Source organism: Moschus berezovskii, chromosome 13, assembly GCF_049115385.1.
Source record: "Moschus berezovskii isolate FMDL1 chromosome 13, NW_MosBer_1.0, whole genome shotgun sequence".
Taxonomy (NCBI): domain Eukaryota; kingdom Metazoa; phylum Chordata; class Mammalia; order Artiodactyla; family Moschidae; genus Moschus; species Moschus berezovskii.
This window is the reverse complement of record NC_142472.1, coordinates 85,878,112-85,894,669: the sequence shown is the minus strand read 5'-3', so window position 1 is coordinate 85,894,669 and position 16,558 is coordinate 85,878,112. Positions and strand designations below refer to the sequence as shown.

At 39.1% G+C, this 16,558-nt stretch overlaps 1 pseudogene; it reads left to right on the top strand.

Annotated features, from left to right (window-relative positions):
* The first annotated feature begins 286 nt into the window (after positions 1 to 286).
* LOC129556189 (ubiquitin carboxyl-terminal hydrolase 10-like) overlaps positions 287 to 16,558 on the top strand; it is a 91,921-nt pseudogene continuing 75,649 nt past the window's right edge.

Below are 16,558 nucleotides of genomic sequence, written 5' to 3'. Positions count from 1 at the left end.
TCAGACCTATAAGGTTCTGCACTGCAAGAGAACCACAAGCAAAATGAAAAGACAATAAACAGAATGGAAGAGAACACACCTGCAAACAAAGCAACAGACAAGGGCCTAATTTCCAAAACATACAAACAGTTCCCATAATCCAACAACCAAAAAATAAACAGCCTAACCAAAAAATGAGCACAAGACCTAAACAGACACCCCTCTAAAGAAGACACACAGAGGGTCGACAGGCACACAAAGATACTCAACATTGTCAACCATTAGAGAAAAGCAGATCAAAACGACAATGAGGCAGCACCTCACACTGGTCAGAATGGCCAGCACTGTCTACAACAAATGCTGGATAGAGTGTGGAGAAAAGGGAACTCCCACACCTCTGGTGGGAATGCAAACAGGCGCAGCCATCAGGTAAGCAGCAAGGAGGCACTTCAAAAACCAGAGTTGCATAAGATCCAGCAGTTCCACTCCTGGAAACATATCTGGAGAAAACTAACTCAAAAAGATGCATGCACCCCAAAGCTCATAGCAGCACTATCCACAATAGCCAAGACATGGAAGCAATCCAAGAGTCCACCGACAGATGAATGGACAAAGATGTGAAAACATACACACTCACAGAGGATGCAACTCAGCCATAAAAAATGCCATTTGCAGCAACATGAATGAACTCAGAGGCTGTCATACTAAGCAAGTCAAACAGAGAGTGAAAGACAAATACTATATATCACTTATATGTGGAATTCAAAATATGATACAAATGAACTCATCCAAGAAACAGAAACAGACTCACAGATAGAAAACAGACCCATGGCTACCAGAGGGGAAGTGGGTAGCAGACAGACAGATTAGGAGTCCGGGACTAGCAGACACAAACCACCGCATGCAGACAGACTAATAGCAAGGCCCCACTACATAGCACAGGAAACCAGACTCGGCTCCTGCAATAAACCATAATGGAAAACATGAAAGCAAACACATGGAATATTCATGGAATACAGGGGGGCAATGATCTGAGGAGCCTGGTTAGCATACATATGTTTATTTCATTGTTTTATCAGCAGCTGGCAGGGCCTAGAAGCACTAACACCTCAGTGACTATAACATATGTAGTACCCAGATCCTGGTTTCTTAATACTATTCTCCAGTAAAGAAACAATGACTTCTTGGATAAATGGCTAACTTTGGGACAGGAAAGATACAAGATGAACCTGGAGCATCTTATGGAGCCAGAAAGTGAGAAGTGCTTAAACAACAACCTCACAAGGATGGGGGCATATCAAAGGAGCACAAGAGCCAACTGTGAGAGCTCCTAGTGCCAAAGAGGCAACACTTTGAGCAAAAATAAGTATTACTAGATTATTTTCCAAAGCATAAAATGAACAACTCTAAGTTCATAGTGGTACAAATAAACTTTAAAAATGAGGGAAGAGACTAATTTTTTTCTATAGAATTTCAATTAACTGATGTAAACATTCCACCCTCAAGAATACCACAACTCCACTCTTCTTAAATGTGGGCTGCACACAGTGATTTCATTCCAAAGTGTACAGTTTTGTGGAAAAGGGGTAACTTTAGCCTGGGGGAAAAAAACTGCAAATAAGACCTCAGCCAGGTGACCAAGGTTAACTTCAACAATAATAAGTAAGGTTGATGGCGTGTACTCTTAATATGGGATGAGAATGGCACTTTACCTCTTTCGTCTTCCTTGCAAAATTCCTTGATATTTTAAGATTCCCAAAATCCTAACTATGAGAAAAACCCAATCCTAAATGAGAAGCTTTCTACAAAGTTTGGGGCTTGGGACTTCCCTGGGGGCCTAGTGGTTGAGCATCTACCTGCCAATGCAGGGGTCACGGGTCTGATCCATGGTCTGGGAAGCCCCACATGCGGTGGAGGAACTGAGGTCTGAGTGACACAGCTGAGCCAGTGCTCTTGAGCCCGTGAGCCACAATCCCTGAGCCCCAGGAGCTGCAGCGACTGAAGCCTGTGCGGCTACAGCCCATGCTCTGCAACAAGGGAAACCACTGCAATAAGAAGCTTGCACATTGCAAGAAGAGGCGCCACCCATCCCCCACCCAGTCACAACTGGAGTCTGTGCACAGCAGTGAAGACCCACCAAATCCAAAAACAAATAAGTAAATCTTAAAAAAACAAAACAAAACAACTTAAGCTCATCAGAAACAAAGAAACTCTAAGAAGATGTTATAGCCCCGAGAAGCCTAAGGAGATATGATGACTAAATGTAATATCCTCAGTGGGATCCAGGTTGCTTTCTTTTGTGTGAATTCCTAGGCACTAAGCCACCTTTTTGTGTCCCTGTGGGGCTTGCAGAATTTATTCCTCTGGGGCTTTATTTTCTTAATTAAAATTTCAGATATAATCCAAAAATTCAGTACTAAAGGTCATTGACATTAATTCCTTTCATCCATTATCTATCTCGTGTCACAAAAGCTGTCAGACTCTGAGGTCCCAGTGGAGGAAGGTTTTCTCACTCAGGTAAAGGCACCTGACAACCATACACAGCCTGCCCACCTGTCTCTAACCCTCTCTTCAAGATGACCGAGGCCGCCCTACTCCCCAGACATCTTGGGGTGCATCTACTGGAGTCCACAGCTGGCCCTCTGCACACTACCAGAGCTTGACAGAGGCCCTGTGGCCCATGCAGAGACCACAGGCTTTCAAAAGGAGAAGACTCACTCTTCATTATTACCTGTTAGGCTTTTCCATGGAGAAGGAAATGGCAGCCCACTCCAGTATTCTTGCCTGGAGAATCCCATGGACAGAGAAGCCTGCTGGGCTATAGTCCATGGGGTCGCAAAGAGTCAGACATGACTGAGCAGCTTCACTCACTCACTCAGGCTTTTCCAAATAATTTTGTCATGTATATATTTGCAAAAATACATTTCTAAAAAAGAAAATTAAATGACCAAGGCTTGAAGAATATGTTTGGGTATCTGGTTTGATACTATAAAATGCTGAGGTCTCAAACAAATTATCCCTGTTGTAGTTACTGAATTAGACAGACCTTGGCTTCAAAGCAATATGGCATTTGTGGTTTTTAAGATTGATTTTTTGATTATTATATTAATCTTAGACTTCACACAAACTCATTACTAATTATCTTAATAATTTTAACTTCTATGCACCTTCAGTCTGTTAGTATTAAAGTCTAATTAACCTTTTAGAATCAGATCGTAATTTTATATATTTCTTTGCATATCTCCTTAAGCTTCAATAATGAATTTTGTGGTAGACTGAATAAGATGTCCAAAAGATGTCCATGTCCTAATCCTCAGAAAAGTTTTTGTGTGTTGCCTTAGTTGGCAAAAGGGACTTTGCATGTGATTAAGTTAAGAATATTAAGATGAAAGTTGGATTATCTAGGTGGACGCAGTATAATCACAAAGGTCTTAGTATAAGAAAGACAAGATAGTCAGAGAAGGAGATGTGAGGACAAAAGAATAGGTAAGAGTGATGATTTCCTAAAGAAAATCAGTCCTGAATATTCACTGGAAGGACTGATGCTGAAGCTGAAACTCCAATACTTTGGCCACCTGATGCAAAGAACTGACTCATTGGAAAAGACCCTGATGCTGGGAGAAAGACTGAAGGTGGGAGGATAAGGGGATGACAGGATGAGATGGTTGGATGGCATCACAGACTCGATGGATGTGAGTTTGAGTTGGGAGCCAGTGACGGATAGGGAAGCCTGGCGTGCTGCAGTCTGTGGGGTCGCAAAGAGTCGGACATGACTGAGAGACTGACCTGAAATGAACTGAAGAGTGATGTAGCCCCAAGCCAAGGAATACAGACAGTCTCGAGAAACTGGAAACAAGGAACAGATTTTGCTGACATCTTGATTTCTCACACATAGCTCTAGGAGACTCATTTCAGATTTCTGACCACCAGAACTGTAGGATAACAAGTCTATGTTAAGTTCCTAAGTTTATGGTGACTTGTCACAGTAGCAATAGGAAACTGGTACAAATGCTCTGTTTCCAGTTCTTTTAAAATTGTAAATTAGTGAACAGGTATATGAATAATTGTAAAATCTAAAGATATGCAACATAATAAAGATTTTACTATAAATAAGCAGTTTATCCACAAAATTCAAGGGTATTATATAAGGAAGAAACAATCAACAAAATTAATTACATTAACGACACATTTGTAAGCAATGAATGTTTACCTTATAAGAAAAAGCTCATTATTACAATTAAATTTGATTAAACAGATATTTACTGACATAAGCTAGGTGCCAATCAATGTCTGAAGCCCAGGTGAGTTAATCCAGGTCTACAGAGCTGAGCAGAGACCAAGAGCAGAATATCAGCCAGGAGGCCAGGACGATGAGGGAATGTTTCCAGAGGCAGAGCACGGAGGGTGACCAGCATGCAGCAGAGTGCACGGTGGAGGGGACCTGTGAGTAAGGAGAGGGCCCGCGCCCACCCCTGTGGATAAGGTGGAGTCATTAGGATTTTCCCAGACCCCTAGGATAGGCACAGTGATTTGTCCCATTCAATTCATGGCTTTATCCTTTAGCTGTAACTCAGTAATCTGCAGAAGGCAAGTAGGTTTTTCCCATTCCGAACTACAGTATAAGAATAATTGATCTCCACAATGGCCATAAAGTCAGTACAAAAATAAGCATATGAGTAATCAGAACATGGTTTTATAAAAGAATGAAAGAATTCTGCTACTGCTAAGTCGCTTCAGTCGTGTCCGACTCTGTGAGACCCCATAGATGGCAGCCCACCAGGCTCCCCCGTCCCTGGGATTCTCCAGGCACGAACACTGGAGTGGATTGCCATTTCCTTCTCCAATGCATGAAAGTGAAAAGTGAAAGTGAAGTCACTCATCATGTCTGACTCTCAGCGACCCCATGGACTACAGCCCACCAGGCTCCTCTGCCCATGGGATTTTCCAGGCAAGAGTACTGGAGTCAATTGTTTGTGTCCCTTTGTTCCCTCCTTCCCCTGACTATCATTTGTTCTTGAGTTCAATAGATAGACTGTTGAATAGAGTTCAATAGATAGACTGTTCATTTATATGAACCTATTTGACATATCTTAATTTTTTTTAACTTTCTTTACCAACAGTTTTTGTAAAAATAAGCCATAAATGTTCCAAACGTTATATTTAGTTTAAAGCAATTTACTAGCAATTTCTCAAACATGTCTTCTTTTAGAAATAAAAATGGCAAGAAAGGAGTGTTATTAGGTAGAATTATAATTCATTTGGTAAAACAATGAACATTTGCAAAGTACAAAATGAGTTAAATTTCATGCAGACTGACTAATCATTTCTATTTCACTGTTTTGACTTAAACAAATTTACCTAACTTTTAAAACAAAATTGAAAAAATTAGTAACCTTAAAATCAGGTTAAATGTGCTATGATTAAATGGTGTAAGTCTTTACTTCAAGAGATAATTCACAGAAATACAAACACCAAAAGGCGGTTAAATCTTAACTTGTACTTATTATGCTCAAACCCTATTATCTTCATTTTGCAATTCTCTACAGTTAACCACATAGCTCACAATACATTAAAGAATGCTGCCCAAAAATAAGAATTAAATAAGCTTATGATATGATCAGTAAATCAAATTAAGTTGACTCTAATGATTAAAGATAATAGGAGAAAAACTATTTTGACAAAGAGATGATGAATCAAGAACACTAAGTACTTAATACTTTCTATGTTGTCATTGGTCGGGTATTTGTACCCTATCAGTAAGGCTGAGGTTGCAGCTTGACCTTGGCTGTAGTTACAAATTACTCAAGCCTTTGCTCCTCCTGACTTGTCGTTGAAACAGAGAAATGTTTGTAAGTTGGGCTGCTGGGAGGTGTCATGCTCTTCTGCCCTATGAGTTGATCTCCCGGGCACAGTGGTGGATCCAGGCATGAGGGTGCAGCCTAAACCTTGCTGTTTATGCCATCTTATCCCAGGAGAAGAACAAGTGACTCAAGATGAACTTATGAAACTCCACCACGATCTGAAATTTCCTTCCACAATGATGATGAAACTGAGAGGAAGTGGTCTTCAGCTTCTGCTCCCTCCACTGCCCTGAAACCGCCCTGGCCAAGAGCACCCACCAATAGCTTCAGATCGCCAGAGCTAAGTGTCACTTTCCTCTTCTCTTCCTTAACTTCCCAGAAGCATTCAAAGCAGCTGAATGCCTAGTCTCCCAGTTGACAGTTTTGCCCTCTTGGTTTCGAGGACACCGCGATCTACATTTCCGCCTACTACACTGGCCATTTGTTCCGAGGCTTCTTGGCTGCTATAAATTTGAGTACTCTAGGGTTATTTCCCTGAAACTTTGTTTTTCTTCTATCTATCCTCTTATTCTAGAGACTCTTAAATGCTATAGATAAACACCATATACTTGATAATGGGACCCAAATCTTTGTCTCCAAGACTACCCTCTCATTTTTACCTCTTTGATGTCTCTCTCAGATGTTTTTGGACCGACCACGATGAAACATACTTTGTGATTCTCATCCTGTATGCATCCCCCGACTTAAACTATCTTCTTCCCTCTCAGTTTTCTCCACCTGAGGAAATACCACCCTCAACCCAGACCTAGCTGGTGGCATCACCCCGATGGCTATTATTCTCTCGGCTTTCAAATCAACAAGACTTGTCAATCTGCCTCCAAAACATACCCCAAGCCCACTCCCTTCTCTTTAAATCCATTTCAGTTCAGTCAGTTCAGTTGCTCAGTCACGTCCGACTCTTTGCAGCCCCATAGACTGCAGCATGCTGCCTCCATTATTATCCTAATTCCAATATCACCCTAATTCAAGACACTATCATCCCTTACCTGGGCCACTGCAGCACCTTCTCACTGGTCATTGCACACCTCCTCGATGTTGTCACTTCTTGCCACAGCATCATCTGGCTTCTTGTCTTTCAGATTCAGTTTAAATTTTATCTCCCCAGAGGAGTTTTCCAGACCAGTTATCCCATCCAGCTTTTAGCTTTTCTCTTTCTTTCTTGCTCTCGCCTTAACTTAGTGACTCAAAGGAGTCTGTGCTCCATGTCTTGCTCACCAGTGCCTGTAACATCTAGTACAGAATATTGACATGATAAAACTGAAGGAATGACTATGCTCCCTAAAGCTTCTCTAAGTTTAAATCTCTTTAAATCCGTTGTCAACCCATGAACCTCTGTGTATTTCACAGTAGCTCTTTATGCTTCCAAACCAAGTCACTAACCTTGTCCCCATCATAGTTTCATTGCCCTGTTTCTAAGAAGCACCCAAGTTCACAAAACTGAGGTCTCTATCTTTCACTTACTGATTTGAAACGTTCTTTATACATCAGGATGTTACCTTCTGTCAATCAAATTGCATTTTTTTTCCAGTTTTGTCGTTGATACTTTAAATTTGTCAATGGATTTTGATGTTTTTAATGTTTGTTACTGTATAAATATTTAAATCTTTATGCTACTGTTTTTAATGTTGTGCTATGAATTATTTTTTCTTCCCAAAGATTATATGAATATTGATTTATTGTTCTCTGGTATTGTTTTGCAAATTGATGCACTTAATTCTTAATTCCTATGGAAATTGTTTCATTGTCAGGTGGGAGGTAAGAATTTTATTTTTTTCCAAATGATAAACCAGTTGTCCCAATATCAGTTATTCATAAGTCCATCCTTTTGTCACCAATGTGAACTTGAGGCAGTATCTGTGGTACTTAAAAGAATGACTCTGAGTTCAGATTAAAACCAGGCTGATCCTATTATGTACATGTTGTCTAATATTTCTAAAGCTCACTTTCTTCATCTGCAAAAATAGGGTAATAGTAATAACTACCTCAAAGAGTTGTGGTGGAAATATTGTGAAATACTCAGCATGATTCATGGGACATGGACGCTACATTACTCTTCTTGTTAATGTTAGTATTATTATTCTTACATTTACCTTTTTAATATCTGGTAGGGTAACACCCCATGAGCATTTTTTTCTAAACTTTTTTTCTTAATCTAACCTTTCAACTTCAAATAGGATTTTGGTTGAAATTGTATTGAATATTTGTATTATATTACCTATATAATCACCACATTTGTAATATATGGTCTTCCAACCCAGGAACACAATGTATCTGTCTTTTTTCATGTCTATTTTTTAAAGATCTGTGCTTTCTCTTTCTTTTTTCATTCTTACTAACCTTATTTATAGGTAATTTATATGTTTTTATTGTTATGTTAAATGAAATCTCTTTTGTCACTATGTTGTCTACTTCATTAGCTGTATTTAGGACTCTATCATTACTTAAAGACTTTTTTCTGAATTTGTAGTCATAACCTCTCTTTACTAATGATATATATTTCTCTTTTTCTCTCTTTTTTATTGGTCAAACTTTATGATGTTTGCCTTTATCACTGACCTTTTAAAGATGTTATATATCAATTCTATTTTTGTTTTGTCTATCTTACTGTTCCTATTTTAATTCATTTTTTTCCTTAAAAACTGCTTTCTTTTTGCTTATGTTTTTGGAGTTTTTCCCCAACATTTTTGTTGTATTATTTAACTGAAATATACCTTTGGTTGTATAACATTCCCTTGGGATATTCTCATTGTTAATTTCTAATTTGTAAGAGATTTTCATTTCTGGCAACTCTAAGCTAGAATACTTAACATGCCCATGGAAAACAACTAAATAGTTTCCTGAAGATGTTATTGATTAAACTATTGGCATCCACATATGTTTATGTCTTGCCCACTTAGTAGTTTCAGTGTTTACCATACACTCAAAAATAAACTCAAAATAAATTAAAGACCTAAATGTGAGACCGGACACTATACAGAACACCCTCTGACACAAAACAGAGAAATATCTTTCTTGATCCATCTCCCAGAATAATGGAAATAAAAACAAAAATAAACAAATGGCTTCTACTTAAACTCAAAAGCTTATGCACAAAGGAAACAATAAACAAAATGAAAAGACAACCCACAGATTGGGAGAAAATATTTGCAGATGAAGTGACCAATAAGAGATTCAGCTCAGTTCAGTTCAGTTCAGTCGCTCAGTCATGTCCGACTCTCCACGACCCCATGAATCACAGCACGCCAGGCCTCCCTCTCCATCACCAACTCCCAGAGTACACTCAAACTCATGTCCACAGAGTCGGCGATGCCATCCAGCCATCTCATTCTCCGTCGTCCCCTTCTCCTCCCGCCCCCAACATTTCCCAGCATCAGAGTCTTTTCCAGTGAGTCAACTCGTCGCATGAGGTGGCCAAAGTATTGCAGTTTCAGCTTTAGCATCAGTCCCTCCAATGAACATCCAGGATTGATCTCCTCTAGAATGGACTGGTTGGATCTCCTTGCAGTATAAGGGACTCTCAAGAGTCTTCTCCAACACCACAGTTCAAAAGCATCGATTCTTCGGCGATCAGCTTTCTTCACAGTCCAACTCTCACATCCATACATGACCACGGGAAAAACCATTGCCTTGACTAGACGGACCTTGGTTGGCAAAGTAATGTCTCTGCTTTTTAATATACTATCAAGGTTGGTCATAACTTTCCTTCGATACATAACAGCATCAAAACAAACAGCCCAATCAACAAATGGGCAGAAGACCCAGACATTTCTCCAAAGAAGACATACAGACAGCCAAGAGACACATGAAATAATGTTCACCATGGCTAATTATTAGAGAAATGTAAATCAAAACAACAATAAGATATCATCTCCCACCAGCCAGAATGCCTATCATCAAAAAATCCACAAACAATAAATGGTGGAAAGGTCATGGCGAGAAGGAAACCTTCCTAAACTGTTGGTGGGAATGTAAATTGGTATAGCCACTATGAAGAACAGTATGGCGGTTCCTTAAAGAACTAAAAATAGAGCCACCATATGATCCTGCAATGACACCCTTGGGAATATATCTGGAGGAAAACATGATCCAAAAGGATATGCATGCACCTTAATTTTCACTGCTTAAAGTAGCCAAGACGTGGAAGCAACCTAAATGTCTATCAACAGAGGAATGGATAAAGAAGATGTGGTACATATATGCAACAGAATATTACTCAGCCATTAAAAAAATGAAATAATGCTGTCTGCAGCAACATGGGTGTACCTAGTGATTGTCATACTTAATGAAGTAAGTAAGACAGAGGAGAAATATCACATGACATCTCTTATATGTGGAATCTAAAGAGAAATTATATAAATGAACTTACAAAACTTAGAGAATGAACTTATGGTTTCCAGGGGGAAGGGATAGTTAGGGCGTTTGGGATGGTTATATACTCATGGTTGTATTTAAGATGGATGACCAACTAAGACCTACCATATAGCACATGGAACTCTGCTCAGTGTTATGTGGCAGCCTGGATGGGAGGGGAGTGTCGGGAATAGATACATGTTTGGCTAAGTCACTTTCCTATTTACCTGGAATTATCATAGCATTGCTAATTGGCTATACTCCAATACAAAATACAAAGTTTTAAAAAAAGTTTCAATTTTTACTTTTAATTATCTCATCCTCTGGGAATTTATAATTTTAGATGTGTATTTGCTGTCCCTTTCTGTGTAACAAACTACCACAACTCAGTGGTTTCATATGCAATTTATTTATTTAATTTATTTTTGGCCACACCAAAGGCTACCCACTCCAGTATTCTGGCCTGGAGAATCCCGTGGACCGTATAGTCCATGGGATCGCAAAGAGTCAGACACGACTGAGTGACTTTCACTTTCACTTATGCTTCAGTTCAGTTCAGTTGCTCAGTCGTGTCTGACTCTTTGCAACCCCATGAATCACAGCACGCCAGGCCTTCCTGTCCATCACCAGCTCCCGGAGTTCACTCAAACTCATGTCCACAGAGTCGGTGATGCCATCCAGCCATCTCATTCTCTGTCGTCCCCGTCTCCTCCTGCCCCCAATCCCTCCCAGCGTCAGTCTTTTCCAGTGAGTCTACTCTTCACATGAGGTACGCTTATGGGGTCTTAATTCCCTGATCAGGGATTCAATCTGGGCCCATGAAGTGAAAGCAATGAGTCCTAACCACTGGACCACCAGGGGATTCCCACAACATACATCTATTGTCTCATAGTTTCCATCAATCAGGAGGCCAACATGGCTTAGTTGACCCTCTATTCATGGTTCCACAGGGCTAAAGTTAGGTGTCAGGCAGGCTGTGATTTCCTCTGGAATTTGGTATTCTCTTCCAAGTTTAAATGGCTTTTGGTAATTGCACTCTCCTTGTGGTCCTGAGGACCATCTTTCTTCCTAAGTTGTCAGCTAGGAGTCATTCTCAGCTCTGACAGGCCCCTGTCGGTTTCCTGCTATGTTGTTTTCTTAGAGGGCCTCTAAGTTTTGCTTCTTTAAGGCCAGCAGAAGACTCTGACATCTAAACACTTAAAGTGTTCAGCTGATTAGGTCACACGTTGGTGATGGACAGGGAGGCCTGGCGTGCTGTGATTCATGGGGTCGCGGAGAGTCGGACACAACTGAGCGACTGAACTGAACTGATTCAGCACAATATCCCTCCTGACTAAAGTCAACTGGTTAGAGACCTTAATAACAGGTGCAAATCTATTTACTCCCCCCTCAGATAATCTAATCTAATCAAGCTGTGATACCCATCATATTCACAGGTCCTGTCCATAATCAAGTATAGTAGATTATACAGGGAGTGTACACTGACAGGAATCTTGGGGGTTATCTTAGAATTATACCTAATTCTTTTTGAAGTTAAGTATCTCAATTTTTATCCAGAAAGCATTATTAATTTATAAAGTGCATCTCAGTATCTATTGCTGGAATTTTATTGATTTGTATGATGATTTTGTAATATTTTAATATCTAGTTTTGGTTCAGTCATTCAGTCATGTCTGATTCTTTGAGACCCCATGGACTGCAGCACACCAGGCTTCCCTGTCCATCACCAACTCCTGGAGTTTACCCAAACTCATGTCCATTGAGTTAGTGATGCCATCCAACCATCTCATCCTCTGTTGTTCCTTTTCCTCCTGCCTTCAATCTTTCCCAGCATCAGGGTCTTTTCCAATGAGTCAGTTCTTCACATCAGGTGGCCAAAATATTGCAATTTCAGCTTCAGCATCAGCCCTTTCAATGAATATTCAGGACTGATTTCCTCTAGGATGGACTGGTTGGATCTCCTTGCAGTCCAAGGGACTCTCAAGAGTCTTCTCCAACACCACAGTCTGAAAGCATCAATTCTTCGGTGCTCAGCTTTGTAGTCCAACTCTCACATCCATTCATGACTACTGGAAAACCAGATAAGGTTAGATCTGTCTAACTATTCTTTTTAAAAAGAATTTTAATATTTTATTCTTGATTTTTACTTTTCTATGTAAAATTTAGGAACAACTTATCTAGAAAAAAATTAATTTATTGTATTTTTATTAGGACCACATTAAATTAGCAAATCAATTTAGAGGAATCCAATTTGAATGCTAATCAAACATACAATATGTCCTTTCATTAATTCAAGTGCTCTATATATGTCTTTTCTTTGTATTTAAAAGTTTTATTCATAGAGACCTTGCAAACTTATAAAAAAAAAATAAAAGGGTTTGGGGTTTTAATTTTTTCCATTCTTGGCATAGTTCCAATAGTTTCAATTGGAGTTATCTCTTTTTTAAGGTTATATGAAATTCCTGTAAAATTGTCTGGACCTGGTAATGTTTTTAGAAGATCATGCTTTGACAACTGCTATATCTTTTTGAAAATTGTTCTGTTTATATATTCATTCTTTTTTATGGTAATTTATTCATTCTATCCAGGTTTTTCAATTTGTTTGCATGGAGCTAAGCAGAGTAATCTCAGAATTCTTGAATGTCCTCCCTTCTGCCATTACTTTCCTATTGTCATTTTTCAATCTATATATTTATACTTTCCTTGTATTTTTCCTTCAGTTGCCTCATTTATGTACTCTGTTATTTTCCACAAATACTGAGGTTTGGATTTATTTATCACTTCAATTTTCTGTTTTATTAAATGCATTAATTCTGCTTTTATCCTTACTAATATATCCCTCTGTGTTTCTTAAGTTTATCTTGTTTTTCTTTTTCTAACTGTTAAAGTTGATGGCTCAGTTCATTTATTTTTATTCCTTTTTAAAAGTAATGTGAGTATTTAAGGCTATGCCTTTTTTGAGCACTTACCTATGGTTTTCATTATCCTTATCTTTGCATTTTAGAAATTCTTCAACTTCAATGGGTAGCTGTTATTTGACCCATGACTCAGGTTGTTAAGAATTATTTATATTATCAGATGCAAGAACTATTTTTTGTTTCTAGTTTTATTTTATGGTGATCCAATACATTGATTGATGAACACGCTGCTATCTAATTGTAAACAATATTCATGACTGCTCCATAGGCATTTGAAAACAAGATGTAGTTTCTTTTTCATGGACAGACTTCAAAATAGATGAATTGGACTTTTTAAATAATGTTGTTTAGGTCTTTTAAGATCTTAGGATCTTATAGTAGTATATTTTTGGACATTTCTTTCTGTAATTTCTATCATTTGTGCCTTATGAATGTTGCGGCTAACTTGATTAGTGCATAGATTTTCATAACTTTTTTATGTTCATGGTCAGTTGTTTGCTTTGACATAAAAAAGAACACTTTATATTACACCGTCTATCTTGACTTTTATTTTGTTTGATATTGACTTCGCAAGACTTAATTTCAACTCTTTTGTAAATTTTACGTATGTCTTATGCATACAGTGGAAAGTTAAGTTTTGCTGTTTTATCTGAAAGTGTTTTTCTTTTAGTCGTGAGTTCACTCATTTACCTGTGAGCACATGACAGATGTGGCCGGCTTAGCTCTCTCATTGTTTCTCTGTGTTTGATGACGGCTGTTTCTAAGTCTTCCCAATGTAATTTGTTTACTTCTTTTTTTGGTTTAAGAAGACCTGCTTTTTACTTCTCTGTTTACCATTATAAAAACAGTATTAATTCTCTATGAGGAATGATGAGAATATTATAGTATTTTCTAATCCTGTTTCCTTTCATCCCTTTGTCCCCCACTACGTCCATACAGTTATATTTCTTACTGTTTGTTAAATTTTCTTTTACTTTCAGTATTTGCCTGTCAACTTGAAATAATATCCAGTGGCTTAGAGATATTATATGTGCTCAGTCATTCAGTCATGTCCGACTCTCTGCGATCCCATGGACTGTAGCCCGCCAGGCTCTTCTATCCATGGGGTTCTCTAGGCAAGAATACTGGAGTGGGTTGCCATGCCCTCCTCCAGGGGTTCTTCCCAATCCAGGGATCAAACTTGAGTTTCTTATGTCTCCTGCATTGGCAGGCAGGGTTCTTTACCACTAATGCCACCTGGGAAGCCCTCAGTTTTCCCTGGAAATATCTTCAAATCATCACTTGCCTACGCCATTCAGATCTCAGCTCAACTCTCATATTATACTGGATTTAAGTGTATCTCCTTAGCTTCTTTATATCTAAACTGTGAGAAAATGCAATTTAGATCTACTTTCTGTCTCCCTAGACTCCTTATTTGTTTTAGTCTCATTATGAGTTCCATGGTTAAAATATTTCATCCTCATTCCAAGTTCTTATGCTATTGTTTCCCTAGTCATTCCAAATTGACAAAGTTGATCTCCAATAATTTTCCCAATAAGGGCCATATATATATGGCCACGTATATATTTCCTGGTGGCCCAGATGTTAAAGAATCTACCTGTAATGCAGGAGACCCAGGTTTGATACCTGGGTCAATAAGATCCCCTGGAAGAGGGTATGGCAACCCACTCCAGTATTCTTACCTGAAAATCCCATGGACAGAGGAGCCTGGTGGTCTATAGCCCGCTGGGATTGCAAAGAGTCAGACACAACTAAAGTGACTTAGCATGCACACACACACACACACACACACACACACACATCTCCATTCTTTTTCAGATTTATTTCCCATATGGATTACTACACAATATTGAATAGAGTTCCCTGTGCTATACAGTACATCTTTGTTACCATCTTTTATATGAATCGGTTCAATTCAGTCACTCAGTCGTGTCGACTCTTTGCAACCCCATGAATCACAGCATGCCAGGGCTCCCTGTCCATCACCAACTCCTGGAGTTCACTCAAACTCATGTCCATCGAGCTGGTGATGCCATTCAGCCATCTCATTCTCTGTCGTCCCCTTCTCCTCCCACCCCCAATCCCTCCCAGCATCAGAGTCTTTTCCAGTGAGTCAACTCGTCGCATGAGGTGGCCAAAGTATTGGAGTTTCAGCTTTAGCATCAGTCCTTCCAATGAACACCCAAGATTGATCTCCTCTAGAATGGACTGGTTGGATCTCCTTGCAGTCCAAGGGCCTCTCAAGAGTCTTCTCCAACACCACAGTTCAAAAGCATCAATTCTTCAGCACTCAGCTTTCTTCACAGTCCAACTCTCACATCCATACATGACCATGGGAAAAACCATAGCCTTGACTAGACAGACTTTGGTTGGCAAGGAAATAGTAGTATGTATATGTTAATCTCAATCTCCTAATTTATCACTTGCCCTGGTGCATGTGTGTGTGTTCAGTCCTGTCTGACTCTTTTTAACCCTATGGGCTGTAGCCTGCCAGGCTAGGCTCCTCTGTCCATGGAATTCTCCAGCAAGAATATTGGAGTGGGTTGTCATTTTCTGCTCCAGGGGAATCTTTCTGTCTCAGGGATCGAACCTGCATCTCTTGTGTCCCCTGCATTCTCCTGCACTGGCAGGTATATTCTTTACTACTGAGCCACCTGGAAAGCCTATCACTTGCCTCTATGTTTCCTCTTTGGTAACCATAAGTTTGATTTCGAGGTCTGTAAGTTTGTTTCTTTTTTGTAAAAAAATAGCTCATTTGTTTCATTTTTATTGGATGGCACATGTAAGTGATACCATATGACAGTTGTCTTTCTTTGTCTAGTTTACTTCCGTTAGTATAATAATCTCCAGGTCCATCCATGTTGATGCAAATGACATTATTTTCGTTTTTATGACTGAGTAATAATCAATTGTATATATGTACCAGGTCTTCTTTATCCATACCCATTTTGATGGACATTTAGGTTGCTTCCATGTCCTGGCCACTGGAAAAAATTGTGCTGCAATGAATATTGGGATGTATGCATCTTTTCTAACTATGGTTTTCTTTGTAAATATGTGTAGGAGTGGGATTATGTAGATTTTTAGTTTATTAAAAAACCTCCATACTGCTCCCCATAGTGGTTGTACCAGTTCACATTCCCACCAACATTATAGGGGGATTCCCTTCTCAACACACACCCTCTCCAGCATTTATAGTTTATAGATTTTTTGTTGATGGCCATTTGACCATTGTGAGGTGATAACTCATTGCAGATTTTATTTGCATTTCTTCAATAATTAGCTCTGTTGAGCATCTTTGCAAGTGCTTTTTGGCCATCTGTATACCTTCTTTGGAGAAATGTCTATTTAGATCTTCTGCTCACTTTTTGATTGAGTTATTTGCTTTTTTGATTGAGCTGCATGAGCTGTTTGTATATTTAGGGGATTAACCCCTTATCTTCACTTCAT